The following is a 12,760-nucleotide window of genomic DNA, read 5'->3' as shown; positions in this document are numbered from 1 at the left end:
TACCGTATTGTCATACTTGAGTGAAAGTAAAGATACCTTCATAGAAAATGACTCAAGTAAAAGTGAAAGTCACCCAGTAAAATACTACTTGAGAAACAGTTTTTAAAAGTATTTGGTTTTAAATATACTTTAGTATCAAAAGTAAAAGTATAAATAATGTAAAAAGCAAACCAGACGGCACTATTTTATTTTTTGTCTTTAGGAACATAGTAAAGAAAAAGTAAAAGTACAGATAACCCAAACAACTACTGAAGTAGTACTTTTAAAATATTTTTGACTTAAGTTCTTTACACCACTGGTCCACACAGACCAACACAATTGTGAAGAGGGCACAACAGCGCCTCTCCCCCTTCAGGAGGCTGAAAAGATTTGGCATGGGCCCTCAGATCCTTAAAAAGTTAAAACAACTGCACCTTTGAGAGCATCTTGACTGGCTCCATCACCGCTTGGTATGGCAACAGCTTGCCATCCGACCCCAAGGTGCTACAGAAGGTAGTGCGTACAGCCCTGTACATCAATGGGGCCGAGCTCCCTGCCATTCAGGACCTCTTTTTATCGTCAATTTCGTGGTATCCAATTGGTAGTTACAGTCTTGTCTCATCGCTGCAACTCCCATACAGACTTGGGAGAGGTGAAGGTTGAGAGCCGCGCGTCCTCCGAAACACAACCCAACCAAGCCGCACTGCTTCTTGACACAATGCCCACTTAACCCGGAAGCCAGGAAACACCGGAGGAAACACTGTGCACCTGGCGACCGTGTCATGCATGCACTGCGCCTGTCCCGCCACAGGAGTCGCTAGTGCGCGATGGGACAAGGACATCCCATTGACCAAACCCTCCCCTAACCCGGACGACGCAGGGCCAATTCTGCGCCGTGCAATGCGTCTCCCGGTCGCGGCTGGCTGCGACAGAGCCTGGACTCAGACCCAGAATCTCCAGTGGCACAGCTAGCACTGCGATACTGTGCCACTCGGGAGGCCATCCAGGACCTCTATTCCAGGCGGTGTCAGAGGAAGCCCCTAAAAATTGTCAAAGACTCCAGCCAACCAAGTCATAGACTGTTCTCTCTGCTACCGCACAGTAAGCAGTGCCGATGCACTGGAACCAACAGGACCCTGTCTGGAACCAAGTCTGGAACCAACAAGACCCTGAATAGCTTCTACCTCCCAAGCCATAAGACTTCTAAATACTATGTTTAATAGTTAACCAAATAGCTACGCGGACTATCTGCATAGACCCTTTTTGCACTATATTTTTTGACTTGCCACATATGCTGCTGCTTCTGTTTATTAACTGTCACTTTACTCCTAGTTATATGTACATCATCGACCTCAATTACCTCGTACCCCTGCACATTGACTCAATAGTGGTATCCCTTGTATATAGCCAAGTTATCTTTACTCATTGTGTCTCTACTATTACATTTAATATTACGTGTTTTACTTTTCTATAATTTCTCTATTTTCTTTCTCTCTGCATTGTTGGGAAGGGCCCATATGTAAGCATTTCACTGTTAGTCTACACCTTTTGTTTACAAAGCATGAGACAAATACAATTTGATTTGATTTCTAAGGGAATTTCATATATTTTCACCTAACTTTGAACCTAAATCCAATGACAGGGTGCAATTTTTTGCTGATTTCATGTTGAAATTCACATTAGTTGACAACTCAAACATGTATAAATCAAAGTCCCACATTTTACATGAAGACATATCTAGTCAGTGACTGTTCCCTATATACTGTACTCTACTGACTCTCATTGTGCTCCATGAATGACAGTGGAAACACTTTGAATAATATCTCGGATTTAAACAATGGTACCATATGAGGGTAAAAATGTATACAAATAAACCCACTGATTGCATTTGGTGCTGTGGAACAGAAGGTAGAGAGCACAGGCTAACAGGTGAGCCAAAGGTCATCCATCAGAGCATCGCCTGACCCCTCGATCTCTTACCCCACCTTACCTCGCCTCCACTTCTCATTCCTCACTCCGAGTAAACAAATTAAAACGGATGGTAAGGCAGAGAGAAGTACTGAAATGTATGCCTAACTTTGTGAAGAGCTGTGTGTGTATGTGTGTGTCCATGGTTCAGACAGCTGACCACAGCCACAATAGGTTTCTGCATCAACAGCCCTATGCTTACATTACACTGTTAAACAATGCAAACAGTAAAATATGAAACAGAAACACACTGCCCTTATACCCTAGGCATAGGAGTGATTGACATTAAGCACAGTGTTGCCAATTTAGCAACTTTGTTTCTGTATTTAGCGAGTTTTCAGGCCTGTCAAGTTTTGGTTAAAAAAAACGACAAATCCGCCTACTTTTCAGGCTTCCTTGGTTTTACCACCAATGGTTTTAATAGGATTTAGCAACTTTTCCCCATCAATTCTGGCCTAAATGAGAGTGGGAGAAGCTGTCTGTGCAACAGATGTCACTGCAATTACCATTTAACCTGTTAGGTATAGTTTGTTTGTAACACCACTCACTACTTGTAGCTGTATAGTCTGTTAATTTGTGTTGCTGGTCTTGGCTAGCTTAATGTTCCGGTCGGTAGGTAGCTTGCACTCACTCACATGGCTGCTAGTGCTGTTATGAAAGAAATTCAAAGTAGTGAAAACGCTCTGGAGCAGACAATGTTGAAATGCAATCTTTAGACATGTACTTTTGTTAAATGTAGTTTTGTAATTTACTAAAACAACAAGAACATTTTGTTTGAAAAATATGAAGTTTTGGCTGTGAGCCAATGGGGTAAACTAGATAACCACAGGTTGTTTTCCCTCACAGGTGGGCGGGGCCGCGACGTTCTATCTAATACCAACACGGACTATGAGCTTACTAGCTATTATTCAACGGGTGGTTTTGAATTCCCATTGTTACGTCCTATCCTGCCCATGATATACTTAAGTGACAATGCCCAAAAAGCTAGTGTTCTGAGGATATATTGGCACGGGTCGTCTCGGGCCTGGAAAACCATGCCAATATAAACTCCAAACACCGGCTTAGAGGGTATTAACACTTTTATACAACGGGTTACCGACATATTGAAATAATGATTGACATATTTTCATTAAAAACTTTATTTTGATTAATTTATTCATACTATTTCATCCTTCCACAAGATATAGTCCTGATACAAATCTAGGGTTGCAACCCGTTCATCTATCAGTTTGGTTGCCAGATTCGCGACCCAGTCATTTAGTCTTTTTGTTCTGTATCTATGGACGCGACCCAGTCGTTCGTTCTCAGCCATACTGGCTGGCAACGGTCTTATCCCTTGCTTGCTAGCTAGCCAACTAACTTACAGTAACATCAAACAGTGCAGCCAGAATAACAGCAAGGTAGCTGCATTTGCGTTTGTTTAATCAGTTTTCTAGTGACATTTATTTGGATAGATCCATAACAATGAGCTAATGATGAACGATTTCGCCTGGCATAGAAAATGTACTCTGTCGTCAGGACACCATTGTTCAGAGGAGCTAGCCAACAGCATATCTAACACAATCACTTCAAATTGAATCTGGAAAGACAGCAAACTAGCTGCATTTCTAGCTGCATTTCGTTTTCTATTGACATTTCGTTGTATATATATATCCATAAAAATGACCCCAGCTGATTCATTATTTCGACTGGCTGAGAAACGTTGCCTGTCTGTCTGTCTGTCTGTCTGTCTGTCTGTCTGTCTGTCTGTCTGTCTGTCTGTCTGTCTGTCTGTCTGTCTGTCTGTCTGCCTGTCTCGTCCCGACTCCTTAAGCGTTCATTACTATGGGACATCTGGAGATGGAATTTCAATATTGAAATAGACAGTTAGGTTTACACAAATCTCTGCTTTTGACAATCAAAAAGAAATGGGAGATAATGTCAAGATGCTTTTTATAGTGGAGATCAAGACTATAAATTGCTTGGCTGGGCTGAGGATGCAGTGGATTGAGCAGTGAGATGGAACAGAGTAAATAGGCATTTCAACGTCATAGCTTTTGCCGGTGGTAACTTGTGGAATATACACCAGAATGAATGCGATAAGCATCCAGGATTAGATCCACCTGGGATTAAAGTGCATTATAAACTGGGTGGTTTAAGCTTGACTTGGGGTCCAAGCGGAGGTCGTTGAACCACCCTTGTAGTGGACATAAAGACAGCTTGCCGAACGGTGTCACCGCAGAGGCCTCCGCGAGCATGCCCATCTGTTGTTGGAAGGTTTGTACCTTCACCAATGCAATCAATTTAAATTGTTGCAGAAGAAGAAGAATGCTGTCCACGAGCTGAGGTGTTGTACATGCCCTCATTGTGTGGGAGTTCAGAGCCATGCCAATAACTTGGTTCAGAGTCAGCGCTGTTCTCTCGGCTGCACACTCGCGAAAGGGGGCCCAGATGAGACAGTCGTTGAGGTAAGGAAGGATCTTGATCCCTTGTAGGTGGAGGGAGCTCAAGGCTGCGCTCACGCATCTTGTGAAGACACGAGGAGCCAGGGAGAGACCGAAGGGCAATACTGGAAACTGGTATCCCTGGCCCTGGAATGCGAACCGCAGAAAACGCCTGGGTTCCGGTAACACCGGAATGTGATAGTAAGTCCAGGGACGTGAACCATTGCCGGGTAGTACTTTTTGGAAAACATTGAACCTTTTTAAATCCAGAACTGGACAGAAGCCTCCATCTTTCTTCGGAACCAGGAAATAGGTTGGGTAAAAGCCATCTTGCTGTTCTGATACTTATAATCTTGTGATCGCACCCTTACCTAGGAGGGATGTGATCTCCTGGTTGAGGGTGCAAGCTTTCAGGGGTCATTCTGATCCCTGAGAATGGTGGGGGTCGGCGTCAGAAATGCAGCCTGTACCCCTGTGAGAGGGTCATCACCACCCATGGGTCTGAGGAGTGGGATGCCCAGTAGGTCAGGTGCTGCTGGGAAAATCGGCCTACGACCGAGCCCTGCCATTCAGTTTCTGCCTCCACGCCTGTTTGTGTGGTTAGGGGGCACTGACAACGACCACGGCCTGGCCTCTTGGGGGTTGGGGGGTGGCTGCATCGCCGTCTGGGGCTGGCAAGCACCAGTGTTAGGCTGGTGGTAGGAGCAAGGGTGTGTGTACGGCTGGGCCAAGTGAGAACGGCGAGGTTCACGTGCATCACGCCTCCCTCTGCCACGACTGTGATGCCTGGTTTCTGGCCTGTGGGTCCCACAGTGGTGTAGCCTAAGTCATCTGTTTTCTACGTACGATGGCCCGCTCAGCTGCAGGTCCGAAAAGCAGTCCGGGGAACACTGGGAGCTTTCTCAGCGTTTGTCTCAGAGTCATCAGACATTGGGGCTTAGGCGAGCCAGACCTGGCGACGAGTCACAACAAGGGTGGACATCAGTCTGCTTAGCTCTCTGGTCATGAACGCAGACGCATGAGATGTCATGTCATGACGCTTGAAGAGATGTAACATTGCAAAAATCAGAAACTTTCTGTCCAAAAATGATGCAGAAAAATGTATCCATGCTTTTGTCACTTCTAGGTTAGACTACTGCAATGCTCTACTTTCCGGCTACCCGGATAAAGCACTAAATAAACTTCAGTTAGTGCTAAATACGGCTGCTAGAATCTTGACTAGAACCAAAAAATTTGATCATATTACTCAAGTGCTAGCCTCCCTACACTGGCTTCCTGTCAAAGCAAGGGCTGATTTCAAGGTTTTACTGCTAACCTACAAAGCATTACATGGGCTTGCTCCTACCTATGTCTCTGATTTGGTCCTGCCGTACATACCTACACGTACGCTACGGTCACAAGACGCAGGCCTCCTAATTGTCCCTAGAATTTCTAAGCAAACAGCTGGAGGCAGGGCTTTCTCCTATAGAGCTCCATTTTTATGGAACCGTCTGCCTACCCATGTCAGAGACGCAAACTCGGTCTCAACCTTTAAGTCTTTACTGAAGACTCATCTCTTCAGTGGGTCATATGATTGAGTGTAGTCTGGCCCAGGAGGTGAACGGAAAGGCTCTGGAGCAACGAACCGCCCTTGCTGTCTCTGCCTGGCCGGTTCCCCTCTTTCCACTGGGATTATCTGCCTCTAACCCTATTACAGGGGCTGAGTTACTGGCTTACTGGGGCTCTCTCATACCGTCCCTGGAAGGGGTGCGTCACCTGAGTGGGTTGATTCACTGATGTGGTCATCCTGTCTGGGTTGGCGCCCCCCCTTGGTTTGTGCCGTGGCGGAGATCTTTGTGGGCTATACTCAGCCTTGTCTCTGGATGGTAAGTTGGTGGTTGAAGATATCCCTCTAGTGGTGTGGGGGCTGTGCTTTGGCAAAGTGGGTGGGGTTATATCCTTCCTGTTTGGCCCTGTCCGGGGGTGTCCTCGGATGGGGCCACAGTGTCTCCTGACCCCTCCTGTCTCAGCCTCCAGTATTTATGCTGCAGTAGATTATGTGTCGGGGGGCTAGGGTCAGTTTGCTATATCTGGAGTACTTCTCCTGTCCTATTCGGTGTCCTGTGTGAATTTAAGTGTGCTCTCTCTAATTCTTTCTTTCTCTCTTTCTTTCTCTCTCTCGGAGGACCTGAGCCCTAGGACCATGCCCCAGGACTACCTGACATGATGACTCCTTGCTGTCCCCAGTCCACCTGGCCGTGCTGCTGCTCCAGTTTCAACTGTTCTGCCTTATTATTATTCAACCATGCTGGCCATTTATGAACATTTGAACATCTTGGCCATGTTCTGTTATAATCTCCACTCGGCACAGCCAAAAGAGGACTGGCCACCCCACATAGCCTGGTTCCTCTCTAGGTTTCTTCCTAGGTTTTGGCCTTTCTAGGGAGTTTTTCCTAGCCACCGTGCTTCTACACCTGCATTGCTTGCTGTTTGGGGTTTTAGGCTGGTTTTCTGTACAGCACTTTGAGATATCAGCTGATGTACAAAGGGCTATATAAATACATTTGATTTGATTTGATGTCATATATATAAATATTTTATGAATTTTATACTTGGGCTGCAGGACCGTGGAATGATGACATTAACACGTCATTGTATTTTGCGGGAGCATTGTCCCACAACTCCCATATACTGTATCAACCAATTAGCGTCCAGAATCCAAACAACCCATTTCATGAGACAATATACACATGGCCAGTACATTCATAAGAAGTACCATTGTTTATGTCATTACCTAGCAACACACTACTACCTTTACAGATCCACTGTCTCATCTGCAAAGCCATGCAATTTATAAACTTGTCCACTGTGTAAAGCATTATACATTATGTCCAACATTTGTAACATGGTTGCAATATTGAAATTCAATCTCCACTGCGTCCCATAATAATGAATGTGTTGGGAGTCGGGGCAAGACAGACGGGCAGCTTTTCTCAGCCAGTCAAAATCATGTATCAGCGTCATTTTTATGGATAGAAAGAATTTTCTATAGAGAAACTGGTAAAACGAAACAAAAAGCAGCTAGTTTGCTGTCTTTCCAGCTTCAGTGATTGTGTGGTAGCTGTGTAGTCGGCTATCTAGCAAGGGGGAAGAGCCTCCATTGCAACCATTTTTGCTTGCCATAGCAACCTGCACATTTCTGGAACTATCAACCAGCGCTTGGGTCGTTTTGCTTTACATGGCAGCCAATACGAATAGAACTAATGACCAGAAAGCGCCTACAATTGCACTTGACAACCAATGTTAGTGAATGTAGCATCACATTTTGTAGAAACTGTATGGTTTGGGAAAGAATCTTGCTTTTTAATGCTGGTAACCAATAATATATGAGAGGCCATGTGTTATGACATTTTTATCATGGCTGTGGTGGTCTACGGCTTCGCCTTGGCTGTAACAGCCATGATACAATTGTCATAACACATGACCTCTCATGTATTACTGCTTAAATCAAATTATACAGCTCAGACTCCATCTCATTAAACCTATTCCAACAGAAACGAAAAATAACTGAAAGCCTTTAGTCAGATAACACTTGGATATTTCTATGACCAAATGATTATTTCAAACATAAAAAATACCTTATTAAACATACTCCTTGTTGCTTGGTTTGTACAGACCATTTTTGGTTTACATTTTTGAAAACATTCTATTCCATACAATCCAACTGCTTTAGAACTTTCAGGATACCTGCAGAAACAGTTTGACCTGCCAACATTCTTCAGAGCCATAAACATGTGATGCTTTGTTGAATGATCAACTAAACCCTGGTGAGCAAGTACTAGGAAAGAAGAGCTAACAACTGTTTCAAGTATGCAATTAAAGCATATTGCTGTTATCTGTTATTTTGAGACTGGAGAAAATCTTTTCTTCCTCAGCTTTGGAAGCTACGCAGGACCTGTAAACTATTTACCAACTTTTCGCATAATATGCTAACCCTCCTCTCCTCAGTACAACATCATTTAGTTAACAATATAATCAGATTGAAGATTAAACTCGCACAGAATAAAATAAAATCCTCAGATTGACCATACAGTTTTCTCAATTACTCCCCAATACCAATAATGAAGCATTACAATAAATACTCATTAGAAAGCGAAATATTAAGCATGATTTGCATCCTACCTCCACTCTTCCTCATAGGGTAAGGGAAACTGAGTCAGGGAGAGAGATAGAGACGGAGGTATCCCAGGTTCTAACCCAGTCTCTCCAAGCCTCTTAAAGGCTAACACTGAGACAGTTCAACGCCCAATCCTGACGTACAGATCCTGCTGATGACAGCCATGTGGGACAGCCCACCACTACAGTACCTAATCCACCTGGATAATTGGCTAGGGCTTACCACCACCGCCCACTGGCCAACCATGACACGCACACACACACCACTGCTGTAGAATACAGTATAACATAATATATATGATATAATATAACAACTGCAGTATAACCTCGTTTTAGATTACACATCTCTGTGGTTATAGCTCAAAGGGTGAATCGTAAACAACGGTAACTACTGTAAATGCAAACTCATTATTTGAACACATATTCACTAGAGCAGCAAATGAATGTGAATGTTGTGTGTGAACAGGAGAATGAAATAGCCTAGTCTGACCGCCGGCCACACAGCCATTGTTTGTGTGCAATCTCAACCACACTGCACACTGCCCTAACCCACCTGGACAAGAGGAATACCTATGTGAGAATGCTGTTCATCGACTACAGCTCGGCATTCAACACCATAGTTCCCTCCAAGCTCGTCATCAAGCTCGAGACCCTGGGTCTCGACCCCGCCCTGTGCAACTGGGTACTGGACTTCCTGACGGGCCGCCCCCAGGTGGTGAGGGTAGGCAACAACATCTCCTCCCCGCTGATCCTCAACACGGGGGCCCCACAAGGGTGCGTTCTGAGCCCTCTCCTGTACTCCCTGTTCACCCACGACTGCGTGGCCATGCACGCCTCCAACTCAATCATCAAGTTTGCGGACGACACAACAGTGGTAGGCTTGATTACCAACAACGACGAGACGGCCTACAGGGAGGAGGTGAGGGCCCTCGGAGTGTGGTGTCAGGAAAATAACCTCACACTCAACGTCAACAAAACTAAGGAGATGATTGTGGACTTCAGGAAACAGCAGAGGGAACACCCCTATCCACATCGATGGATCAGTAGTGGAGAGGGTAGCAAGTTTTAAGTTCCTCAGCATACACATCACAGACAAACTGAATTGGTCCACTCACACTGACAGCGTCGTGAAGAAGGCGCAGCAGCGCCTCTTCAACCTCAGGAGGCTGAAGAAATTCGGCTTGTCACCAAAAGCACTCACAAACTTCTACAGATGCACAATCGAGAGCATCCTGGCAGGCTGTATCACCGCCTGGTACGGCAACTGCTCCGCCCTCAACCGTAAGGCTCTCCAGAGGGTAGTGAGGTCTGCACAACGCATCACCGGGGCAAACTACCTGCCCTCCAGGACACCTACACCACCCGATGTTACAGGAAGGCCATAAAGATCATCAAGGACATCAACCACCCGAACCACTGCCTGTTCACCCCGCTATCATCCAGAAGGCGAGGTCAGTACAGGTGCATCAAAGCTGGGACCGAGAGACTGAAAAACAGCTTCTATCTCAAGGCCATCAGACTGTTAAACAGCCACCACTAACATTGAGTGGCTGCTGCCAACACACTGTCATTGACACTGACCCAACTCCAGCCACTTTAATAATGGGAATTGATGGGAAATGATGTAAATATATCACTAGCCACTTTAAACAATGCTACCTTATATAATGTTACTTACCCTACATTATTCATCTCATATGCATATGTATATACTGTACTCTAGATCATCGACTGCATTCTTATGTCACTAGCCACATTAACTATGCCACTTTGTTTACTTTGTCTACATACTCATCTCATATGTATATACTGTACTCGATACCATCTACTGTATGCTGCTCTGTACCATCACTCATTCATATATCCTTATGTACATATTCCTTATCCCCTTACACTGTGTATAAGACAGTAGTTTTGGAATTGTTAGTTAGATTACTTGTTGGTTATCACTGCATTGTCGGAACTAGAAGCACAAGCATTTCGCTACACTCGCATTAACATCTGCTAACCATGTGTATGTGACAAATAACATTTGATTTGATTTGATTTGTGGGGTCGTTTCAGGACCGGTATATAGGGAAACGTTATCCTAACCGTGAACAGAATAGCACTTCAGCTCTTCTGAAGTGAATTATCACAGTGTTGTGTGTTTGTGAGGTGTTTCTCTCTCTCTCTCTCTCCCTCGCTAAAATATAACACACACAAACAAATACACCCTTTACCTCATCACCTTTATGATATACCCTCAGGTTTTGCCTGATTTTCCCTGAGGGCCACTTTACAGGTTAAATCATCTGCTGCTGCCTTCAGGATCCTCAAAACGAGCAATTATTTGCCAGAACCTCTGTGCTCAGTCCACAAAGGTAACACCAAAAACCTGATTTTCACAGCTTTGAGGATGTTTATGACATCAGGGTTTTTGGCTACATGCCATATACAGTAGTAGTAATATTGTCCTCATAATTCTGCATGAAATGATGGCACTGGTGGTCTGTTACTGCTGTTAAAATAACAGAGAAAGACGAGTACTATCTGGCTTCAGCAACAATGGTCATGATGATTGCAGATATAAGAGTATGCGGTGGTGAGCCAGACCAGAACATTTGATTAAATCCTAATTAAATCGTATTGAGCAGTTGATTGATGGCCAAGTGGAGATATCCCCATTTCCCTCAGATAGTTTGAGAGAGTAAGACTCTAGATTAGACTATGGGAACTAGTCTGGAGCTGGAAGGACGCACTTGAGCCAGGGTACAATGTTCACAATGAGCCATGGGGTGATGTCTGTTATTTAGTTGTTTGCGTATCCCAGTTCAACGGATATATGAAGAAAAACAAGGCCCAAACACAAGATTTGGCAAACCTTCTAGTGTTTTACAGACCTGTTCCATTTATATTGGGATCTTCGAGTCTTTTCATTTCTATATCAAAGTGAGATCAAAATGAGGGAGCTCAGATGAATAAGCAAAGGGGCTACCGGTCCTCATTCTTATGAATAGCAGCTCATTCTTATGAATAGCAGCAGTGTTTGCTTTGGAGTGAGGAGGGTTTCCTCCTCTTTGGTAAACAGTTTCCTTTGATGTGTTGTTGGAGGCGCTCACATGGCTATTGCATGCAGAGCCAAGAGGTAGAACCAGAGCCATATCTTTAGATTTGGAACAACTTTTTATTTTGTTCTTATTCTAGACATTCAGTTCCATAGCATTGTTTAAATATCCCCCGTGTCATTTTAATGGGGAGTTAACATGGCTGCCATAGAATGTTGTAGTGTCATGCAAATGCATCATAATTCAGAAACCTCAAAGGCCCAACTCTTTATGAGTGCATTCGTAAATTTACCCTGGATAGTCAAGAGTGCATTCTGGGCCGTTCCTAAATTCAGAGTGTTGTCAGATTGTCCGTTTGTAAATTCATAGTGCACACTGGACGCTCTGGCCGAGAAGTAGAGTTGATCCGAGCAATCTGACCTCACAGCAGCAATCATGCACCCAAGCTAACTGGCTAACGTTGATAAGCTTGCTAGCTACTTTTAGTCACAAATGAGAGAACACCTCACTTGGACCATTTCACTCACCCTAGCAGAGCTGGTTATACTGTTTTCATGTTATCTTAAGGTTTAATGACAGTTTTTTAGCCAATGTTTACTGACACCTGTCATAACCACGGTGCTCATCAATTATTCTTCGCTCTGATACTCTCAAACCAGAGTGCTCTGAACTTTCGGGAGTAGATTGCCAGAGTGAATTTACAAACGCACCCTAAATACGTGGCTCTGGGTAGAACCACTGACATAAAATAGCAGGGTAGGGAAGCCACCCTACTCATTTCTCACCTGTTATTCCTAGAAGGGAAGCACTTTCAATAGTAAATCTTCATTCGACCTCCATTCCTCAACTACAACATAGAGGATGGAATATGGATGTAACACACTTATTATCAGGTTTAAGTTCGGTAATAAGGTACTGTAACTTGACGCTGATAAACATAATTTTTAGGGAAAATATTAAACTAAACATATTTGAAAATCAATAATTTGGGGAAGAACTGTATGTTTCTGTATCTGTCTTGTGACGGATTGGTCCAGAGCACACAGAAGATTTGGTTTTGCCTGCTGAGATCAGACAATGTATGGTCCGATTGCAACGTCATAGATGTCCGAAAGAAAAACTCAAATTTAACCAATCACTACAAAACGAACCAGGGAACAGCCCACTAACATTGTTGTCTTTCAGCCC

At 44.2% G+C, this 12,760-nt stretch overlaps 1 protein-coding gene across 5 annotated transcripts in view; it reads right to left on the bottom strand.

Annotated features, from left to right (window-relative positions):
• Positions 1 to 12,760, bottom strand: part of LOC115132126 (solute carrier organic anion transporter family, member 4A1) — a 36,522-nt gene that overhangs the window by 11,851 nt on the left and 11,911 nt on the right. The window contains exon 1 of one of the 5 annotated variants that reach the window (XM_029664386.2): positions 8,532 to 8,639. The exons of 3 other annotated variants lie outside the window; for them this stretch is intronic. The gene's annotated coding sequence lies outside the window, so the exon portion shown is untranslated. Of the gene's footprint in view, positions 1 to 8,531; positions 8,640 to 12,760 lie in introns of those variants that run through there. One more of the 5 variants, XM_029664389.2, reaches the window with a different exon arrangement.

Source organism: Oncorhynchus nerka, linkage group LG7, assembly GCF_034236695.1.
Source record: "Oncorhynchus nerka isolate Pitt River linkage group LG7, Oner_Uvic_2.0, whole genome shotgun sequence".
NCBI classification, from domain to species: domain Eukaryota; kingdom Metazoa; phylum Chordata; class Actinopteri; order Salmoniformes; family Salmonidae; genus Oncorhynchus; species Oncorhynchus nerka.
The sequence above is the reverse complement of the archived record's forward strand: the minus strand, read 5'-3'. Positions and strand labels throughout refer to the sequence as shown.